General features: G+C 39.4%; 1 long non-coding RNA gene across 1 annotated transcript; it reads right to left on the reverse strand.

The window, feature by feature from the left end:
• Positions 1-16,159: 16,159 nt before the first annotated feature.
• On the reverse strand, positions 16,160-17,744 carry LOC134291687 (uncharacterized). Its single transcript, XR_009999227.1, has 2 exons — positions 17,545-17,744; positions 16,160-17,470 (listed from the first exon to the last, which is right to left on the reverse strand). It is a non-coding gene; the product is annotated as an uncharacterized LOC134291687 (long non-coding RNA).
• Positions 17,745-24,202: the final 6,458 nt, after the last annotated feature.

Here is a 24,202-nt window from a genome sequence, read left to right on the forward strand (position 1 = left end):
TTTAATCCCCAAAAAGCTCCATTTGGGGATTTCCTAAACCCCAACGGGATATCCTGAGGCAATTTCCAAAACAAATTCCTGGCAAAAACCTCAAAGCGAACCTCTTGCGGAACCATCACAAGGAATTCCTGGAAGAATTTTCAAAGGGAACATCTATGAAAACCCCAAAAAGATCTCCTGAAGGAATCTCCAAAAGAAACTCACTACGAGTGCAAATTTCTCACTCTCTTCTGCAAAGTCTCAAAAAAAAATTGTTGGCGGAATTCCTGCCTGTATCTCTAGAGGTATTTCCTCGCGAAAGCCCCAAACAGAATTCCCGGCGGAGCCCATAGACGGATTTGGCCGGAATCCGCAAACGAGATTTCCAGTTGAATCTCAAGGTACCAAGCGGATACCAGCGGATACGGACGGAATCCCCAGATGGAATTACCGACATAATCCCCAGACAGATTTCCCGGGTGAATCTAAAGAGAAAATTCTTTGTGGAATCTAGAGAGAATTCTTGGCGGGATTTCTAGAAGGCGTTTCTGACAAAATCTACAGAGGGAATTCCCGAAGGGATCCATAGACGCATACGGGCGGAATCCCTAGGTGGAATTACCGACAGAATCCCCAGACGGAACTCCCGGCGGACTCCCGAGAAGGAAATATCCGGCCGAAACCGGAGAGAGAGTTCACGACGGAATTCCCAGTGGGAACTCCTGGCGGAATCCCCAAAGGGAATTCCTATCGAGTCCCCCGAAAAGATTCCTAGGCGGATTACCAGAAAGAAGCCGGGAAACATCCAAATCTTTGATGTTGTTTTTCCTCCTTGTCAGTGTATGAAATTCAAAAATGGGCTACTAAACATGCAACACTCGAATGAATCACGCGCAACAAAAAACTGACAGCTCAACTCATCAAAACTACTCATCAAAGACGATTGGTGATTTTACCAACACAGCTAATGTCTGCTGGACCATTCTTAAATATTTAATTCCATGTAGTGTGTTGTGAGTGGTCTGTAGGTACGTACACTGTAAATTAACTGAGATGAAACATGTGGACAAGTAGATCAATGTGGTATTAACTATTTGTTTGTGGTTGTTGTTTAGCTTAATGATACCTTTACGTCATCGTGTTCTGCTCCGTGAGTGATCCGAACTGGTATAAATTGGAACTACTATAGAAATTTTACTCAACCATGGTGCCTGTTGACCCAACCATCTACTCTCGGAATTGACCTGTGGGTCCACCTTCTTTTGGTAGAACTTTTCCACGCACGCTTCCGTTGAGGCCAACCTTGCAGTCCACCGTATGACCACTTAGGGGCCGTCCATTAATTACGTAAGGGTTTATGGAGGGAGGGGGGTTTGAGAAATCTTACGCGCCATACAAAAATATTTGGACTTTCATACAAAAAATCTTACAAGGGGGGGTGGGGGTGTCGAAAAATCGTAAAAATTGTCTTACGTAATAAATGGACAGCCCCTTAGTACCGTGCCGCAAGCCGAGCCCCATGGGCGAGATGACACTAGCCAGAAGCATGAGCTTACTCGCATTCACCGCAGAGTTATTGGACATTATCCAGTACAGTGTGGCCAAAGCTGTGGTGTCTCTCTTGTGAGCGTAATCGACATAGTTACCAAAGGTGAGGCTATCGTCAATCATCACCCCCGAGTGTTTGACGGAGCCAGGCTAGGAAAGCGTCAGTGTCAACACAAGTCGCACAAGTCGTCACGCGGTTTTTACATAAGCGGCTCTCTCAGTGTCATCGGATCTGGAAACGATGACAGAGAGAGTCTATAGTAATACTCACTCATTTTTCGGTCATGACAAAGCGTGACATGGTTGTAAACAAAGCAATTACTACCTGAATTTTCTTGGACCAAGTGAAAATTTTATGTCAACGCAATATAGAAGTTTCCGTCATGACGTTTGATCATTGCGAAATGACATGATGAAGCACGCGAATGCTCGATTTATCTTGAGACGATGACAGATCCAACTTGCTCACCGTCATGGGATGGTCACGACCAATAGCAGCGCTGGACGGAACTTCTCGAGGTGATACCCAGGTAACCACTGAGCATTTGAACAAGCCTTACAGCAGCCCGTATTAGGCATTTGAAGTGCTTGCTGCCATACATAAGTAGTTCGAATGCATAACTACCTTGAGGTAGCGTAAACTGTGCAGCTCAAAAGCTTTTGGCTGTTGATTAGCAATTCAACTGCTTGAAGTGTTTTCGCTTGGGAGCAATTAGAATGCTTTTCAACTGTTCTTCAAATGCTAAGAGCAAAGAGGATGGGAGATATGTTATGAATTTGACAGCACATGTCTCTCTTTCAATTGACCTATGATTCTGTCTACAAAATTAGTAATCTGATTTGCTTTTACCTTTATCCAACTAATTCAAAAGATCCGAAGCCAACATTGCTGCAGCTAGTTTAGAATGGGAATTTGGCCTTTAAAAATTACTGATTCTCATTTCGTCGGAAAATTTGCGCCAAATAGGTGGATGCTTAGGCGGATCATAAGGTTCTTTTATCTTTATTATCGAGACTTTCAGCCCAACTCAGAAGCAAGTATGATTGAGTAATCTTCGGATCATAAGTTTAAATCCGAATACCGTCGAAACAAGCAAAAAAGTACCACCTAGAACCAGCTGGAGTGTGGAAGAACAAGGAAGCGGGGAAGCGAGCTGAGAGAATGAAAAGTAGACGTAAATATATTTTAGTTTTATTTTGCTCGAAGATGCGATACGCTTCTTTCACATTTTGTCATGATGCTTCTGAAGGTGTTGCACTAAGACAGCCCGATATTTTTCCAAAACCTGCTGTGTGGCAGCACTATAGGCGTATATACGGCTAATTCGCATTAAACGTCTTGTTGTTCAGGCAACTATAATGCTGAGGGAGTGCTTAATTTTTTTTAAGACATGGACACGTTCAATGCTTCCAGTGACTTTTTTTGGGTATAGAAAACAAATTATTCTGGGTTGACGTTTTGACATGCAATTCACGAAAATAAATAAAAAAAACTTCACGCCGATAACGCCGCCGCCACCGTCGCCAAATAGGGCGTCCGGTGTGATGCTGGCGTCGCCGCCGCCGCTGGCAATATTTACTATATACGCCGCCGCCGAAGTCAAAATTTCAAAAATTATCGAATTTTCATGCACCTCGATTTCGTTCAGGATTTCGGTTATCTATCTATATATATAAAAATGCAGTGGCATACGTGGGACCGCGCATAACTTGCGAACGGATGGTCCGATTTTGATCGTCTTTGTTTTGTTCTGTTAGTTTTCACCCAAGGAAGGTTTATGAGGCAAAAAACATGGAAAAATTGAGAGTTTTTGAAACCGATCTTTCATACATTTGTGACCGGGGACTTGGTCTTGGATAGAAACTTGAAACGTCAAAAAACGCAGTAGGTAAGACAAAGTTTGCCGGGTACAGCTAGTATTGTATAAATGGAAAGTATGGAAATATTCCATGGGGGATTAGTTTTTGTCTATTTTCAATTTTATTTAATAAGTACTGCTTTAGCCTAAAATACGTCCCATACAAAATGTATGGAAACATTTTCGCGAATGAATTATTTTCTAGTGATCCGATTTATGAATATATAGCTCAAGTACTAATCATTTTGAAGAAAATCCTAGGTACATGAAAGTCTGATAATTAATGAGATTTTGACACCGTGTGTCTTCAGTAGGTTGCCAAGAATGGGGTGCTTCCGATGAATTTGACAGATCTGCAGTTCCAGGTACCGAATTTTCAATCACCAGTTCGTTTTGTGCGTCAGAAGTCATTGCCGTTGGTCCCGGTTCGCATTAATCTGTTGCTGATTACACAATTTTCAATGCAATTATTCAATGCTTGTTTTAAACATAATGAAATCAAACTAAAGTTTGAGTCACTGGCCTCTTCTTGAATTTTATAACCAAGATGGGAGTGGCGAAATTTTGACCACTCGTTAAAACATATCTAAATGTATGCAAAGTGTGGCAATTTGCGCCTCTTCACCTTCCACATGTACCGCTTCGTCGGCAGCCACCATTTATTCGCACCGTATAATGCTTGGTATAATTCCAACTGAGAGAACCCACGCTGGTTAAATCATGGAATCCGACCACCCATCATGTCATGACGAGAAGACGATTTGGAAAACTTTAGAGACGACCGACTACGATGTTTGGAAACCTGATGAGAGTGAAAACTGCTTCCCTTTTTCGTCATTGAGTGGCAGAGGAGATAGCCTTAATTGGCGGGGTCGTTATATACCGCAGGCAGAGCTAGCGAGAAATTGGTCCAACTGAAGTATTTCTCATTCAAAATGTTTAGCCTCCTGGGGCGGTGTCCGCTGAGTGGATTAACGTCTTTATGGTATCTCTTCATCCTTGGAATGGATAAGTTGAACATTTGCATATAAGATTGAATCCATATTTTGTTTCGTATTCCGCCTTGAGTCGGCCATAGTTGTGAACATTCCCATGATTCGTATTATTTGTTGTTTTCAAACATAAGAAGTAAGACAATTATCCGAAACCGTTTCATTGAATCACTTCAATATTCAATTTTAAATCACGCTCTGCAGATCTTTCAACGAAAACATCTCAATGACAATGAATGAGAAGATGCTTCCGGCTGTAAACAGTATAAGCGTGGGAGCTCAATCTCAACAAACGGGAATGAGCAATTCGTAAAAACAGATAATAAATAAAAGCTGTAGTTAAACTTAGATGAGAAGGTGAATGGTTTCTTTTAAATTTTAGGTAATTGTACTGCTGCTGGTAGCGACACACGCGACTCGTACACGGTGCCAAAATCTCGATAATTTTCGATCTTAAAACAAAATTAAATTAACGATATTTACTATAAAGGTCAGAATAGATGAATAGAAGAATAATCAAAAACTTAGGTAAATCCGAATATTCTCGTTAGGATATTTTTAAACTTCATATTACGTTTAGTTTCTGGCGAATGTGTTGTATTTTTCGTCCTACTACGCTAAAGTAAGTAGCGCTTCATGTTCTCATGTTTTTTTTTAACCTCGCAGCAATTGAATAACAAACATGTCATGGTTCTTAAAGCGTGACCCTGAGACACCATCGACAAAGGGAAGACATAATGAACAAAGTGTCGATCAGAATCAGCAAGCGTGATGGTCAAGAGTTGTTTACTACTTTGAGTGAACTACAAATACGACCCACGTAAATGCGTAGCAACAACTGTTTTGATACGTTGAACTACAACGCCAGAACGTACATAAATATCACATCCAACTTCATGTTTACTAACAGACATAAGGCGCATTCAAAACAAGTGAAAGTCGTCACCGTCCGGTAAAAGATGAATGGAACCTAAGGCCCAGGACAATGAACCCTTCTTCGCAGCAACGATGCCACTTTCAGCGTCAAAGGACATGCGTTCTATTAATAGAAAGCCGTCGGGGGTGTGAAGATGATGGATCGTCTGGAACAGGTGACGCAGCAAATGTTCGATTGCAAGCATAGAATACAAAATCGAAGGAGTAGTAGCTTTGTCGTTGTTTTGTATAAATGAAGTAAAATTTCAAGGAATCCTAAAACTGTACCCCTATACTCGTATACAGGGTGGGGAAAAATTATCCGTGTAGGGGAAAGAGGGGCATAACGTCCCAGCTAAGCATATGTGGTCATTAGACCGGCCCACATTTGTATGGCAAGAAAGAAAAGTTGGAAAAATTTACGGGGCACCCTCTAGAATCGTGCCTTTGAATGAGAAGAACAATCTGTGAAAGATTCAGCTCAATCGGTTTAAAACTGAGCAGGCGCAAATGAGTTGAAGGTTTGTATGGGATCTTCAGCCCAAATATATGGGAAATATGATGACCTCCAGTCTCTCACTCAGTACGCCGGTTTAGCGAGTTCGATTTAGCTCAGAATTGAAAGAATGGTAGTTGATGCCCTAAGGAACAACTTTGTAGAAGACCATATCATGATAAAACTTAATTTAGTTGCGGTTTCAGCTAACGAAAGCAGGATGAGGATATCTTCCCCCGTTTACTCTCGGTTGTAACATGCAGCACGTGTTTGTTGGTCGAAGTTTGCACACTACATCATAGGTAGCTACGTAAATAATTCTTCATTGTTTCGATACCCGCCCACGTGCGTAAGCAATTGAAATGAAGGACTACATAGCCACCTATGATGTAGAGCGTAAGTTTCGAATAGCAAACACGTGCTGCATGTAACAATCGAGAGTAAACGGGGGAAGATGTCCTCATCATGCTTTCGTTAGCTGAAACCGCAACTAAATTAAGTTTTACCATTATATGGTCTTCTACAAAGTTGTTCCTTAGGGTATCAACTACCATTCTTTCAATACTGAGCTAAATCCAACTCGCTAAACCGGCGTACTGAGTGAGAGACTGGAAGTCATCATATTTCCCATATATTTGGACTGAAGATCCCATATAAACCTTCAACTCCTTTGCGCCAGCTCAGTTTTAAACCGATTGAGCTGAAATTTTCACAGATTGTTCTTCTCATCAAAAAGCACGATTCTAGAGGGTGCCCCGTGGAATTTTTCGACATTTTTGTGTTTGGGCCAGTCTAGTGGTCATAAACCTCAAATGATGCTTATTTTAAGGTCGTATTCTGCCTTGGAGAGCAGTTTACTCCCTTTCCTAAGAGACTTCAACTTTTGGCCCGCGTGCCCACAAAATTTCCCATTCAAATTCATAATTCAAAAAAGTGTTACTTTTTAGGTGCCGGAAAACTGCAGGAGGCAAAACGCCTTTTTGGGTGAGGCAAAACGCCCGCTGGCATTTCCCGCTTTGACTTGTTGTGAAATACCAAGGGGCTCCATCGAACTCTTCCCAGCAGCAAATGAAGGAGTAGGAGGCGCGTGGTAGTTTTATGGGTTGATTCCATATAATCAGCGCGCAATCTCTTTATTTCTGTGCGCAGCAAATTAAGGAATCTTTCCAAATGTGGAAAATCATCGTTTTTCCAGCTTTTCTTTCGACAATAGCAGCCGTTCTTGGGCTTAACCTGCTCAGTTTTAGTTCTAGTTTGCTTGCATCTAACGAAAACCTCCACAATATGATGAAATCGCGTGAAGGCGTTTTGCCCCCGGGGGGCGTTATGCCCGCAGTTCCCCTAAAATGTTTTAGTCATATTTCCATATTCTCAGAATATTTACACTGATGGAAGGTACAATCATATGCTTCATAAATTTTACAAAGTGGTTTCGAAATGTCCCTTATTTGCTTTCACACACGCCTTCAACCACTTAGGAAACTTGTCGACAATGTTCGGTAGCGCTTTCCAAGAAATTGCGTACTAGGCTCTGGTCAACTATCTTTCAAACAATTCAACGTAATATGTTGTGCAGCGCTGGCACTGGACTCAGGAATGGACCACACAGAATAGATTATTGAATTTAGATCCGAAAAGTTTGAAAAGCAGTGATCTTTTGTTGAATATCTAGGGAAAAGCGCGGCGCACATCTTCAACGTATTCTTAGCTCCGTGCGATGGAGCCCAGTCTTACTGCAATGTCCAGCCGTTATCCCCGAAATACGTTCGTGCCCACGGTGCTACAATATCCTTCAGAAGGTGCAGGTACGCTTCATTCAACACTGTCAACAGAAAATTATACACTGAAGAAAAAAACACGGGTAATTTTTCCTCACCCTGTAGTCTTGCCTAAAGATAAGACATGTTGATTAAATGATAAGGTTGTACCTTTTCTGTAGAATCACTTCCGACTTTTCAAGTTGTTCGGTCTATTATTCCTCGAGAAAGTTATTACAGAGCACTTTGTGGGATTAGTAACTATTCAGTTGGCATTGCAAGAATTTACAAAACATGAACATGTTGCAAGAATTGACTGCAATCATCTGTGGATCGTCCATGCTCCGCTCATCCGTCGGCCGAGAGGATAGTCCAGCTCATCCAGACCACACGCGCGTCCGAAAAGGGCTCATCTGCCAGCCGAAGAGATTGCAAAACCCGTCAGCCGTATTTCTTCACCACCGTTCCCACCAGTCATCGTCACCTCACAAATAAATTTTATATATTTTTCAATAATTGAATTGTAGTAACTTATGCACTTCCTTCAAAGAGATATCATTGTCACTGGAAGTGCCATTGTAATGTATTTTTGAAAAGAAGAGGAGGTTTTATGTCTCTGGGAGAATGGATTCAAATGGACATTCCACTCCCAGGGGCTTTTCCCTGCTCCTAATAAAAAAGATAAAAAAAAATCCCCATTGCAAATAACATAGGAGAAAATACGACTCGATACAATCGGCAAAGACCCACGCGACGACGTTCGTGGGGCAATATCAGGCTGGATTCATGGGTGAACGCGCTACAACGGACCAGATGTTCGCCACCCGCCAGGTGTTGCAGAAATGCCGCAAATACAACGTGCCCACACATCACTTGTTCATCGATTTCAAATCGGCATATGATACGATCGATCGAGAACAGCTATGGCAGATTTATGCACGAATACGGATTCCCGGATAAACTGATACGATTGATCAAGGCGACGATGGATCGAGTGATGTGCGTAGTTCGAGTACCAGGGACTCTCTCGAGTCCCTTCGAATCTCGCAGAGGGTTACGGCAAGGTGATGGTCTTTCGTGCTTGCTGTTCAACATTGCATTAGAGGGTGTAATAAGGAGAGCGGGGATAAACACGAGTGGAACGATTTTCACGAAGTCCGTTCTGCCGCTTGGTTTCGCTGATGATGTTGATATTATAGCTCGTAAATTTGAAACGATGGCGGAAACGTACATCCGACTAAAGAGTGAAGCCAGGCGAATCGGATTAGTAATTAATGTGTCGAAGACAAAGTACATGATGGCAAAGGGCTCCAGGGAGGAATCACCGCGCCCGCCACCCCGAATTTATATCGACGGTGATGAAATCGAGGCGGTTGAAGAATTCGTGTACTTGGGCTCACTGGTGACCGCCGACAACGACGCCAGCAGAGAAATTCAGATGCGCATTGTGGCAGGAAATCGTGCTTACTTTGGACTCCGCAGAACTCTACGATCGAATAAAGTTCGCCGTAACACGAAGTCAACCATCTACAAATCGCTGATTAGACCGGTAGTCCTCTATGGGCACGAAACATGGACCCTACGTGCAGAGGACCAACGCGCCCTTGGAGTTTTCGAACGGAAGGTGTTGCGTACCATCTACGGCGGAGTGCAGATGGAAGACGGGACTTGGAGAAGGCGAATGAACCACGAGCTGCATCAGCTGCTGAGAGAACCAACCATCGTCCATACCGCGAAAATCGGGAGGCTACGGTGGACGGGTCACGTCATCAGGATGTTGGATAGCAACCCGACTAAAATGGTTCTCGAGAGTCATCGGTACAAGAAGACGTGGTGCACAGCGAGCTAGGTGGGTCGACCAAGTGGAGGACGATCTGCGGACCCTACGCAGAGTGCGGAACAGGAGACAAACAGCCATGGACCGAGTGGAATGGAGACGGCTACTATGTACACTGTACATTGTACAGCAGAGGCCACTCCGGCCTTAGCCTGATCGGTAAGTAAGATACGTGCAATTGAGATTTGGAGTGGAGTTCTTGATGATTTCAAAACATTCAATTCGTACGGTAGGTACCGGAAAGACAGCAACGACTAGTTAAATGAAGCAAATTAAACATGAACTACAAATCATTAGTTATTAGACAGTAAAAAAAATCTCTACTGATTCATTGCAAAATTTCTTGAATTCTTGACGAATTCCAACAGGAGTTTCAAAAGGAGTTTGTTCAATAATTTTGTGAAAAATTTCTCTAAGAATCCATGAAAAATTTCCCATGACAATCGTAGCAGAATTGTTCTAGATATGTCTTAACAAATTTACAATGAGTTTCTTCAGAAATTCCATTGGGAATTCTTCCAAAGTGCCTGGGAATGCCTTCAGAAAATCATGGGAAATTTCTATGGGTACATAATACAGATTTTTATTAAATTTCCTCCAGCTATTTCATCGGCAATTTATTCAAGTATTTCGTGTTATATTTCTCAAGTGACTCTGGAGAATTTTTCCAGGGATTTCATTGAGAATTCCCCCAAGTATTTCAACACAAATTTATCCATAAATTGGGGATTTCTCCAAAGATTGCCTACGAAGAAACTTCCTTCCAGGAGATCGTTGGAACCACCGATAATTTCTTCAAGAACTCTTCGAAGAATTTTTCCTTCTGGAATTTCATCGGGAATTCCTCTTTGGTTTTCAACTGGAATTTATCCAGGTGTTCCTTTGGGAATCCCTTCAGGAATCTCTCCACGCATTCTCTCTGGAATTATGTTCCAAAATTGAACGTTACTCCAAGATTTCATTAAGAAATTCCTCCAAAATGGCTTCTGCATTACTGATGATGATGATGATGATGGTCCCGCCACATATCCCTACAAAGGTTTGAGCTAGACGATATATCTTTAAGGTAATTATTAATAATAAACAATGTAATCAGATTTGCAAACTTAATACGGTCTGATTATTTTCACAGATATAAACAACTTTATAATTTGTCACACTATACAGCAAAAACATAAATTTCTAAAAACATAAAGTTCTAAAATTTTATCTCATGTGTGCAACATATTGATAGGACGAAACTCTTCGCAACTTTTTGAATAGGAATCACTAAAGATTCCTTCCAAACCTGTGGCACGTGCCCAGTTTGCAGTGATTCATTTATCAGGTCCAGCAGGTTGTGGCCGATGACATAAAAGCAATCTTGTATTACCTTTGCATTTACATTATCTACGCCAGCCGTTTTTCCCATAGAAAAGCAAGTATTCCTAAGTTCTTCAATCGTTATTGGGTGAAAACATTCAAATCTACAATTATTGTTTATCGGCTGTTTTATTTCATCAGGTTCATCAACTAACTCAATGGATTGGTTAATTGCTGAAACACTATTGATGAAATACTCATTAAATTTACATGCTATTATTTGTTCATTATCTTCTAATGTGCCGTTAAAAGTTATAGACCGCGGTTTACAATTACTAGGTTTAAGCAAAGATTTTAAAATTTTCCATAACTCTTAGCTGTTGTTTTGATGCTGATAAATTTTCCTCTGTACATATTCGCAACGCGTTTGTTTTAACGATTGCGAATATTTATTACGCGCAACACAGTACCTCTTCCAATTATAATTATTATTATTTCTACGTAACTTTTTGTACAATTTATCTCTTGTGCGTTTAAGACGCAGTAGATCTAAATTGTACCAGCTGTTAGAATTTTTCAAAAAAAACAATCTTCTGTTCAACTAATTCATTGGTACAGGTTTTCAAAACGTCGGTAAGAACAGCTGATTTCCTATCCAGGGAATCCGTTGTTTGAAAATCCATGTTTCTCTCGACAAGCCTTGCTTGCTTTGAGTATTTTTTCCAGCACTTCAATTTCACCGCATATTATCGCACGCATACCAGGAACCTAAGTATTATCGAACTTGCATGAACCTAAAATCTTTTTCCATGGGGTTTCAGCTTATGGTCTAACCTTTCAGAAAAGCCTAAGTTCAAAATATTCTATCGGTGAAAATTGAAATAAATCAAGTTTGAAGATTTTCTATCAAATGAGGTACATTCAGAGCATAATTTTGATAATCATCCAGAATTGCAAGCAACAAGGCATCGCGCGTGACCTGTCACAGACCCGAAGGCCTCTTCATAGTTTTCTGTACACTATATTCACTTGTCATTTCTCCGGTATCTGTGTTATATGTTCAGCCCAAGGGAGTCTGCCGTGATTAATTAGCTTAACTTTTTTTTAATTCGTTGGGCTTCGTGGTCGATAAACGTTCAGATGAATAGTTAGTCTTGGAGTGAGAGTCGGAAGAAACGTTTCAGAATTCTTGGAGAATCATACTCTCAGACTTGTGGCGAAATCCCGCCTTGAATTATGTGGGAATATTTCCTTGGATTCTGAGGGAACCCCACACAAGATTCTAGTGGTATCCTTCTAAGGATTCTGCGTAAGATCCTTTTAAGTTTCTGGGGGAATATCACCAAGTACCCTTTCCAAGACTCTCTGAAAATTCGGCTTTCTGGGGTAATGCTACCAGGGAAAATTTCTCTCAAGATTCTGGGGAATTTGCCTCACGATTCCGGAGAAATGATTGGGATACAGGGGCTATATTTTTCAAGATTCTAGGGCACTTTCTTTCAGAATTATCAATTATTGAAGAATATCTCACGAGATTCTGGGCAGAGTTCTCTATAGAAATTGGGATTTTGAAGAATCCCTCGCATAGATTTTGTGATTCCTCTTAAGGTTCGGAAGAAATCCTTCTCAGCATTTTACGAGAGTTCCAGTAGAATTCTGTTTTCTGTATTCTGGAGCAGTTGCTCCCAGAAATCCCTTTCATGAATCTGGGAGAATCCCTCTTAGTAATCAAGGAAAATCCCTGACTTGATTATAGGAAGATTCTCTTGAAATACTGGTGTAATAATTTAAAGTATTCTAGAGGAATCACTCTCAGAGTTCAGGGAGAATCCCTTTCAGGAGTTTAGGGGAATCCTTTTAAAGATTCTGAGCAATGTCTTTCAAGAATCTGCGGTATTTTTTCTGTTTTATGTGGGTATACCTTTCAGAATTCCAGAGAATCCTTCTCAGGATGCTGGAGAAGTCCATTCTAGAAGTTTTCGTTATCCCTTCCAGGTAGGATCCTCATCAGATTTTTGGAAAAATCCCTCTTAGGTTTCTAGATATATTTCTCTCAAGAATCTGGAAGAACCCTTCTTATGATCGAAGTCAGGATTCTGGAGGAATCACTTGTAGAATTCTAGAGAATACCTTTCGGGATTATGGCAGACTTATTCGCAGCATTCTAAAGGATTCCTCCCAGAATTTTGGGGGAATTCTGGGAGAATACTTGAAAGATTTCTGGAGGTATTCTTCTCAAGTTTCTGGGGGAATCCTATAGCTGAATTTATTTCAAGAATGGGAAAGAAAAGCTCTTGGAATTCCTCTCATGATTTTGGGAGGATTCATCTTAGGATTCTTGGATAATTCTAGGTGTTTACGTGTTTGGAACATTTTAAGAGAATTCCAAGGAAATGTTTCTCTTAGGATTCTGAGACTATCTATCACAGGATTCTGGGAGAGTTCCTCTCGGGACTCTGAGACAATCCGTCTCATAGATATGGAGAGATTACTCTCACAGGATTCTAGCAAAATCCTTAATAGAATTCAGAGTGAATTCCTTCCAAGATACCGGAAGAGTCTTGTTTTCTTTTCTAGATAACGTCGCTCAGGATTCTGATGTAATCATTTTCAGCATTCTGAAGAAATATCTCTTATAATTCTAGAGGAACTCCTTTCAGAATTCTGAAGGAGTGCCTGGAGGAATTTCTCTCAGCAGTCTGTGGGAATATATTTCAGTACTATATGGGACTTCTACACTTCTCAGAGTTCTGGGGATGTTTCTTTCGATTCAAAAATATTAAATCTCATTTTTTTCAGAATTCACTTTTTTAACGTTATATTTATTTTCAAATCAGAGTCGCGGAGTGTTCTAATATTTTGATATTTAATTTATTTAGCCAAATAATGCTAATGCTAATAAATTAATAGAATTATAAGAGATATTTCTTCAGAATGCTGAAAATGATTACATCAGAATCCTGAGCGACGTTATCTAGAAAAGAAAACAAGACTCTTCCGGTATCTTGGAAGGAATTCACTCTGAATTCTATTAAGGATTTTGCTAGAATCCTGTGAGAGTAATCTCTCCATATCTATGAGACGGATTGTCTCAGAGTCCCGAGAGGAACTCTCCCAGAATCCTGTGATAGATAGTCTCAGAATCCTAAGAGAAACTTTTCCTTGGAATTCTCTTAAAATGTTCCAAACACGTAAACACCTAGAATTATCCAAGAATCCTAAGATGAATCCTCCCAAAATCATGAGAGGAATTCCAAGAGCTTCTCTTTCACATTCTTGAAATAAATTCAGCTATAGGATTCCCCCAGAAACTTGAGAAGAATACCTCCAGAAATCTTTCAAGTATTCTCCCAGAATTCCCCCAAAATTCTGGGAGGAATCCTTTAGAATGCTGCGAATAAGTCTGCCATAATCCCGAAAGGTATTCTCTAGAATTCTACAAGTGATTCCTCCAGAATCCTGACTTCGATCATAAGAAGGGTTCTTCCAGATTCTTGAGAGAAATATATCTAGAAACCTAAGAGGGATTTTTCCAAAAATCTGATGAGGATCCTCTCTGGAAGGGATGACGAAAACCTCTAGAATGGACTTCTCCAGCATCCTGAGAAGGATTCTCTGGAATTCTGAAAGGTATTCCCACATAAAACAGAAAAAATACCGCAGATTCTTGAAAGACATTGCTCAGAATCTTTAAAAGGATTCCCCTAAACTCCTGAAAGGGATTCTCCCTGAACTCTGAGAGTGATTCCTCTAGAATACTTTAAATTATTACACCAGTATTTCAAGAGAATCTTCCTATAATCAAGTCAGGGATTTTCCTTGATTACTAAGAGGGATTCTCCCAGATTCATGAAAGGGATTTCTGGGAGCAACTGCTCCAGAATACAGAAAACAGAATTCTACTGGAACTCTCGTAAAATGCTAAGAAGGATTTCTTCCGAACCTTAAGAGGAATCACAAAATCTATGCGAGGGATTCTTCAAAATCCCAATTTCTATAGAGAACTCTGCCCAGAATCTTGAAAAATATAGCCCCTGTATCCCAATCATTTCTCCGGAATCGTGAGGCAAATTCCCCAGAATCTTGAGAGAAATTTTCCCTGGTAGCATTACCCCAGAAAGCCGAATTTTCAGAGAGTCTTGGAAAGGGTACTTGGTGATATTCCCCCAGAAACTTAAAAGGATCTTACGCAGAATCCTTAGAAGGATACCACTAGAATCTTGTGTGGGGTTCCCTCAGAATCCAAGGAAATATTCCCACATAATTCAAGGCGGGATTTCGCCACAAGTCTGAGAGTATGATTCTCCAAGAATTCTGAAACGTTTCTTCCGACTCTCACTCCAAGACTAACTATTCATCTGAACGTTTATCGACCACGAAGCCCAACGAATTAAAAAAAAAGTTAAGCTAATTAATCACGGCAGACTCCCTTGGGCTGAACATATAACACAGATACCGGAGAAATGACAAGTGAATATAGTGTACAGAAAACTATGAAGAGGCCTTCGGGTCTGTGACAGGTCACGCGCGATGCCTTGTTGCTTGCAATTCTGGATGATTATCAAAATTATGCTCTGAATGTACCTCATTTGATAGAAAATCTTCAAACTTGATTTATTTCAATTTTCACCGATAGAATATTTTGAACTTAGGCTTTTCTGAAAGGTTAGACCATAAGCTGAAACCCTATGGAAAAAGATTTTAGGTTCATGCAAGTTCGATAATACTTAGGTTCCTGGTATGCGTGTATCGTCTTCTTGAGTATCTTCAACGTGAATAACTAATGTTTCATGATCAGTTATTTTTAAATCTAAACACGTAACTGTACTAACAGAGTCAAAATTAGAATAAACATGATCAATCAAAGTTTTACTATGGCTGGAAATACGCGTATACTCATTTACTTTTTGTTTTAAAAAAAATTCCGATAATCGTTTCAACTGATTCGAATTATGAATGTCACACCAATTGATATTAAAATCACCAGCAAGTACGTTTAATTTACTAGGATCTACGAAACTCGCAAGCCAGTTTTCTAAAATAGCAATAAAATGGTGATCACTTGAACTGGGAGAATGATATAAACAACCATAATTACCCACCTTCATGCCTCGCACAACTGTAATGCCCAAAAACCAATTACCTTCACAAACTTCGTTCAATTGAAGCTTGAATTGAATTGATTCTTTGACATAAATAGCAACACCGCCAGTGTGTCTTGAATGTGACAAACAAGCAGCTATATTATATCCCGGATTACTGTACTGTTCAAACGCATCCATATCAACAATATGTGTTTCTGATAAAAATACTAAAAGTGGACGTTTAACTTCTACAATCTGACGTAGTGCAACGTAGTTTGTAGATAAACCTGCAATGTTAAAATATAAAATATCAAATTGTGTCACATTACTACCGGAACTTGGTTGCTATTCATTGAAATGCAAGCTGCTTTTTTTTTCTTTGAACAAGTCTCTTATAGACTTCACATTCACTAACATTGAAAGCTGCGTGGTTAACGTCCAAGTTAAGTTTACGTTCGTTATTCATTTTACAACAATTAACACATTTCAATACAGTTGACGTGCATTCAGATGTCTTGTGACTTTCACTGCACTTAGAGCACTTAGTGCCGTTCTTGCAATTAGTGCTCACGTGCCCAAATTCTCCACACTCGAAACATCGTACAATACTATTGTCTGGAACAACAAGGCACCGATCAAACCTTATATTTACCTTCCTAGCGGTCAACATGCAACTGTACGTATTTTTATCAACTTCAATCACCGCGTTGTACTTGTTCTACTTGAAACGTGGATTTTCAAACATACGGATGACTTTCACTTCATTGATAGCGATGTCTTCATTCTGGTCCTTTAGGATTTGAATGAATTCATCGGAAGAAAACTGATCGCACATGCCCATCACTTTAAGTCTTGGCACCGATGAGGGAACAACAGCTTTGTAGTTTTCACCCAATTCACTTTGAATGCCATCTTTAACAACATTTACGTTATATCCTGTTGCACATTCAGCAATAATAGAGCCATCTTTCCCGTTTCTAAAGTTACTGATCTTGTGCATTTTTGGATCCAGTTTAGTGTACAAAAATTTTCGAGTATCATCGCTACTCTGGCTGGACTCTTGCGGCTTTATCACAATGACTGGACGAGCCTTACGAGTCACCTCAACCTTCTTTGTGACATTAGCGTCATTAGACTTCACGCTTTTCTTTCTACTAGTTTTACCGTTAGTTTGATTCCCAGAGTTGTTCTTAGCAATATCCGCAAAACTAACTTTTTCAATGAAAACATCATCTGACGTATCGGCACCGTCATCCTGAACTCTACGCTTTTTACCTCTGGGATTCGAGTTCGGCTCCGAAGCCGTGCTAGAAGTACCTTGTCTTACATTCATTGCAGCCTTTCCCGAAATAAATTGAGAAAATGAACATTTCATATATTCCATTTTGTTTAAACTTTTCCGTAGTCCGAACGTAGCGCGACTCGACTGTAAATATATTTCATATTTATAAATGTTTATAATGGTATATGATTGTCACTTACAATTTAAGTTAACGGGTATTGAAACGTAATGAACCCTAATCCGAAAAACGATGCACTGCTGTCTGGACCCTTTTTTAGTTGATGCGTTATGTTGATTTAGTTATGCGTTAACTTCGTTTCTATTTATAATTTTGGAGATCTTGATACTTACAATCTATTGAACTGGATACCAGAAGCAGGGTTTTAAATTGATTGTTCGATAGAAGTAATCTAGTGTGCCTGATAAATTGAATACACAAAAGGATTGGTTACGATGGTAGATAAGCGAATAAATGTAAGAAGTTTGCCTATACCTATTCTGAACCGAACATATAATTCAGGTTATCGGTTTTTGTTGGAGCACATACGTTTATATAAATTCAAGATAAAATCAAGGAAACTGTAAGAAATTACTATTATTTTGGCTGCACAATTCGTCCAGATACAGGCTCCAATCGACGGCATACCTCTAAAGGGCCTATTCGTCCGTAAGGTGCGTCAACACATTTCTTTATTAACTAATTCCCCAAGTCCAAAAATTGCCTTCTCCAATGTACAATTTAGATTTCTCCCCAATTGTTCAATTTCGCATTTCATTGTCTCGTTTATCTGAGCAGCAATGTGCTCTCGAACGCCACTAAGCGAATCGCCAAGTGAAGAAATCTTCTTCATCTCCTCTTCGAACTTTTGTGCGTTAGACCAAGCCCACTCATGGGCTCCATCAAGCGTTTTAACGTCAAGTAGAGCCCCGAACAAAGAAGCGAACCGCACCGGTCGCTGCTAAGTAGGGCTCGAAAGCGAAAAGTTTACGTACGGTTTGTAGCAGGGCTTAGAATATAGAGACACGAAAAGTACGGTCTCTATCCATAGGCTCGTGCACTCTCTCGCGTTTAGCTCTCTGGGTAGCGTAAAGAGGAGACGAAAGAACATGAGTATGGATTTGTTGTCAGGTATATAGTTTCTAGAGAATGATTTTCTTGTTTTGTATAGGTAGCAATTTATTTTAGTTTGCATCAAATATTTAAAATTTTTATTTTTACTTGCTTTGAAATTTTCAACCAAATAATATCATAGATCGTTACAAGAATAACACAACAAATTGTCTGACATACAATTGTGAAAGAGTGACAATACAAACGCAGAAAAATAATAGGTTTAAATTGACAAGCTTTGCTTAAATATGTTAAATATGTATAAAGTTTTCCCTTCTTCCCCAATTTTAGGATCATGCATAACAAAAATGTATTGATTTTCTCTTAAAAATAGTTACGATTGTAGTAGAGTAGTTACGATTTTTCAAAGATGCTTTGACTGTACCTAACTTAATTCAGATATCATAGAAACACTACAGTTATTTTTTTTTTTTTTGTAAAAACAAACTTAACCATACCGACAAAAATCTAAAAAAATGTAGTGGAGCTGCCAAGTTTCATCATTTAAAATAGGCGGAGTGCAGGACTGCCATATTGTAGGTTCCTCGTTATAGAAAAAGCAAGGTGTTGGATGTTAAAATACAACAATTGTTGTTTGAAGTGCCAAAAAGGAGAGTGGGCTCATTATGTACTTTGACAAATACGCAGTCTACTTCAAGCGCATTGAATCTGCTTCCAACAAAATATTCATATACCAGCATCCAAAGGATCGGAATGTATATTAAGATTTACGATTGATGCTTTGGAACTAAAAGGTTGTGACTGAGTATAGAATTAGCTGATGTTAAAATACACGTTGATGGAAAAAGGTTGCGCAAACTTATCGCAGACTGTCAGAAGACAGCTTCTACTATGACCAGGATTCAAGAATCTTGATCTACGCGAAGTTGTAAAGGAGACAACTACGTTATAAATGTGTTGGAAATGCAAGGGATGTAATTATTCAATAAACCTAATTATTAAAACCCCAGATTAATCCACCTAGTGGTGATAGAGCCTTTCTCGTCGAATATGTACTCAATTTTTTTTCCGGCCATAAGCCGAAGTGTTCCTGAATTTTGAGAATACTCTAGAACGGAATAAATCTCATTTTCTTCTTTTGTCACAATGCTCGTTGACTCGTCAATGGGGGTGGAGTTGATAAATGATAAATGTATTTATTTAATAAAATTCTTAAAAAAAAATTAGCAAACCGCTTAACTCATCGGTTTTGATAAAAAAAAACTTCTGGAAGACTCTAATTTCACTTTAAAATTAAAAAATTTATTGGTTTATTTATTTGTGCCCTTCTTCAAAATGTTGAATTCCGACCAAAATTTCCAAGGGCCCTCTGGACTTAAGAGTAAATCGAAATTTGTGTCAGCCTTATTCAGAACAGCAGAATTTTATCAAAGCCATAATTGAATTTGGAAACTTATTGATGGCTCATATTCCGACGCTATGTTAAACGTATAGGCTGAGCTGAAAAATATCAAATCTTTCAGTTGACTGCTTGACCACCTTCACTAGCACTGGATGCCGATTATTATCAAGACATTTCGGCAATTTTTTTCTGCGCACTTTATCCTATATTTTATTATCATTAGTTATAAGATTCATGTAAAATTTGACAAAAACAAAGTGCAAGCAAGCGAAATTCCCCATATTAAAGCCCATTCAAATTTCAAGCGTGTTACAGAGCGCGTGGGTTCAACCAGTTGCATCAAAATTGTTCGCAGTAATTTTAGATGTAAAAGGGGATTGGTGCTATAAAATTTAAATTTTTCCATACAACGTTAATCCTCAGGAATCTAAAATGATGTAATTTGACAAGATCGCTTAAATTTTTATCGAGATTTTGTTCTTTTACACATATTTATCGCTTGCATCGATTTTGTTCACCTGCGTTGTTCCAGCAATGGATCCAATCCTGATTCTGCAACACTGCCGGTAATCTTAAGTGTGGTCAGAGACTATTTTCTTTCTGCCCGTTTATCTGGTTAACAAACATTTTTAATGATTTGATGTTTCGCATGCATGGGTTTGGTTTAGTTTTTTAATTGCCCACTTCCGGCAGGACATCCGGAACCGGTTCCGGAACACAACCGGATCAAACATGGTCTGAAACTATTTTCCTGCTTACCGTTCATCTGGTTATCGAAAAAGCCGCTCTTTGATGTGTCGCATGTCTGGGTTTGGTTCACTTTTTTAATTGGCAACTTCCGACAGGACATCCGGAACCGGTTCCGGAACACTACCCGTTCAAACATGGTCTGAAACTATTTTCCTGCTTACCATTCAACTGGTTATCAAAAAAGCCGCTATTTGGCGTGTCACATGCATGGGTTTGGTTTACTTTCTTATTTGGCCACTTCCGGCGGGACACCCGGAACCGGTTCCGGAACACCTCCGGTTCAGATGTAGTCAGAGACTATTTTCTTGCTTTCCGTTCATCAGATAATCAAAAATGCCGTGGTTTGATGGGTCGCATGCATGGGTTTGTTGCATTTTCATGTCTGGCCCCTTCCTGGGGTACCGGTCCGGAACACCTAAATGGCCATAACTCCGGAACGGCTGGACCGATCTGAACCATTTTCAATAGGAAACAATGGGACAATGTACCCCGTCGAATGAACCATCGGTCGTTGAAATCGGTTCATATTTACTATCAAAAAATTAGGTGACCTTTTTGTACACATACACACACACACATACATACATACACACACACACACACACACACACATACATACACACAGACATCATCTCAACTCGTCCAGCTGAGTCGATTGGTATATAACACTTGACCCCTCCGGAGGCTCTATCAAATTTTCGTTTTTGGAGTGAACATATAGCCTTTCGGTACACCTTGGTGTACGAGAAAGGCAAAAAGATGCTCAAAATCTCAAATTCAGATAAATTTCTTGCGAGAAAGGCAACATGGATATCGAAGAGATGGATATTATTTTAGATAAAAATTCAGCCTACAAGTCGTAGAGTAAGCAACAAACATATAATTTAAAAAAAGATTGCTTGAATTGAAAGGGATTAAATACAATCATACATTATTGAGAAAATGATATCTTTAAACGCACCAAAACTGGTACAAATCTCCAAGGGAATTATTTATTTGAGTTCAATTTTTACTAACTGTTTTCAGTCTTATCCAAAACCCCTTCTTTCAAAATATGAGCACAGATTATTTTACTGAATAAGATTTGCTATAACACTAGAGAAATACACAAAATATGGCGATGATTTACAGAAGTGCAAAAACCGATGGTACGGATAGAATAGAGACCACCGGTGCGCAAAGGCGACCGATCATTATTTTACTCACATGGAAACGAACGACCGGTGCGAAAATGGGTGGATAACGAAATTAAAAATCGTTAACGACGTGCTGTTGCGTGTGTAGTATGAAGCCCATGAGTGGGCTTGGTCTTAGAAAGCAGTACATTCTGCTCGCCACAACACTGGCTTGATAAACAATCATCACATTTGAACGCTACATTTTCGTTCTCCGTTATTACCTTTGCCACTGCTTTGGTCAGAGATGTGCATTTGTAGTGGACTACTTTTGCACATCCACATCCCGAACAGCACAAGGGTAAATCGCTTGGAAGCACATTACCACCACATAGACCAGTGGTGCTCATCCTGCGGCCCGCGGGCCGCATGCGGCCCTCCAAGCCTTAAGATGCGGCCCGCGGAGTACTTTAAGACGAATCGAAGTTTTTGAAAGATTACTTGAAATAACTCGTTAAATTCATTAGGAAATCAAACAAAAAAAAATTGCTGATCAATTTCACAGTGTTGAACACAAAAAGAACAATCCGTTCTGGTTAGTTTCGAAATCGCAACTCCGAAATATTTCGGTATTTCAGTCACGAAGCCAGCTTACAGTTATTTATAAGTGGTACGAATCAAATAAAAGTTTGTTAAAAATGTAATCTTGAATCATTTAAAAATTAGTTGCAGTTTTTAAGCGCAGTCAATGCAATGCTGAGCAAATATTTCGCATTTCGCCTTTCCGAAGAACATTCAAACACAAAACACGAAGTTTTTGACAAAATTCTCAACAAATCTCAACTTCATTGCCAATATTGTTTCATTTTCACTGTTTGTTTAAATTTCTATTCTTACGAATTCAATTTGAATTGTCCAAGCGAAACACCTGAACGAACCTAAAGAAAAAAATCTCAGGCGAGATTCATACCGACTCATAGTAACAACCTGTGGGAGAATTGAACACGTTATTAGAAATACGGATGTTGGAGGATACAATTATGTTTCGATGGTGCTGATCGCCATTTTTCCAAATCACATTCAGCCAGACCGAACCAAATCCACTGCATTTTAGAATCTATTTATTCTCAACAATACAAAAATCAACTGGTTTTAAATACCTGCGTTATGTCGACACACCTCATACTGATAATTTAACACAGAAGCCGTCATTGAACAACAAGGCTAATAAGAATAATAAAGCTTGAAAAAAAAATCAAACATTTGGTTCGCTTTGGCTGATCGAAAAATGGCGTTTTCACGGAAACCATGCTAGAGAAGAATGTTTAAAACTTGATTCAGACTTAACGACTGACCTTCAGCTAGGCAAAATGACCTAGAGGTAGCGTGCTTGGTTATCACTTAAAGGACCCAAGTTCGAATCTCTTTAATATTTTCGATTTTTTTTGTCTTAGTTCACTTTGGCAGATCATTTTCATGGTTTTCTTCGACCAGTATAAATTTGAAGTACACAAATTGCTCCATTTTCACATCTCAGGACCTCAGGACATGCGAGGACATCATTTTATATAATCACTCTTGCTCTGTGTCTGCACATGTACCGCCTATAAAAAAAAACATAGGCGGGAAGGGCTGTTCTGGGAGGGCTTCCGCCGTTCATATTTCAAACTATTTTGAAACCTCCATGCCTCCATAATATACGCGTCCTCTCTGATTCATGTAAAGAATTGTGAGTGATAGACGATGAAAAATCGAGTTTTTTTTTCACAATTCGAATGGTTTTCTATGAAACTAAGAAACACAGTCAGCCACACTGAACTATAAACCATATTCCAATGTTTTTGTTCAGCCAGAGTGAACTGAGTGCGAAGTACTGAAAAATTAAATGTAATTATATCAATGATTTCAAATAATTTACATGTATTCTTCGTCTCTGATGATTAATAAAGGCTTGTAAGTTGCATGTGTGTTGAAAAGCTTCAAATAATCTTAGCTGTTGTTTATTTGTGAGTGGTTGAACTTAAAGCCTTATTATCTCGGAATAAAGTTTTTGGCGCTTAGTTCGGTTTAGCAGAACCCCGGCCAATTGTTAATTGTTAATTCCATCAACTATAGAAGAGACTTATGGAAAGAATTTACTAAAATCTTCAAGAAACTCCTGGAAAAGTTTCGGGAAAATCTGGAAGCTATTCTAGGAGAAATTCTTGGAAACGATTAATGAGGAATTTCTGAAGTAACTTCAGGGCAGTTCCAAAGGCAAATCTAAGAGGAGTTCTTGGAGATGTTCCTAGAGAATTCTAGAAAAACTAAAAGAAACTTCAAGAAATTTCTCGAAAACCTTCTGGAACAACTCCCCAAGAATTTTCAGGAGAAAATCCAGCAATCCTTTTTGGAGCGATTCAGAAGAAATTCTTGTAAAAGCTTCTTGACAAGTTCTTGAAATGGCTTCAAGGCAATTCTAGGGGCAACTTCTAAATTATTTGTTTAAATTTCAATTTGAAGTTCAAACGTTTTTCTCAACCAAACTTATGAATCTAAATTGAACAGTTCAGATTTTTAATAAATATGCTTTAGAATTGTTCTTTTTATTGTTTTTGTGCATCGATGTTTTATGCGGCCCGCAGGTCGATCCCGAATTGCGAATTTGGCCCGCGGTATCCTCCAGCATGAGCACCACTGACATAGACTACACTCAACTATCGCTGGAGCCTATACACAAATGCAAAACCATGCACACAACACAACACAGAACACAGAGAAGCAATAAAAAATGCCAAATTTGCTTTGCCGCCCGCCAGCAATTACTGCTGCT

The sequence above is a fragment of the Aedes albopictus genome, chromosome 3, assembly GCF_035046485.1.
Source record: "Aedes albopictus strain Foshan chromosome 3, AalbF5, whole genome shotgun sequence".
NCBI lineage: Eukaryota > Metazoa > Arthropoda > Insecta > Diptera > Culicidae > Aedes > Aedes albopictus.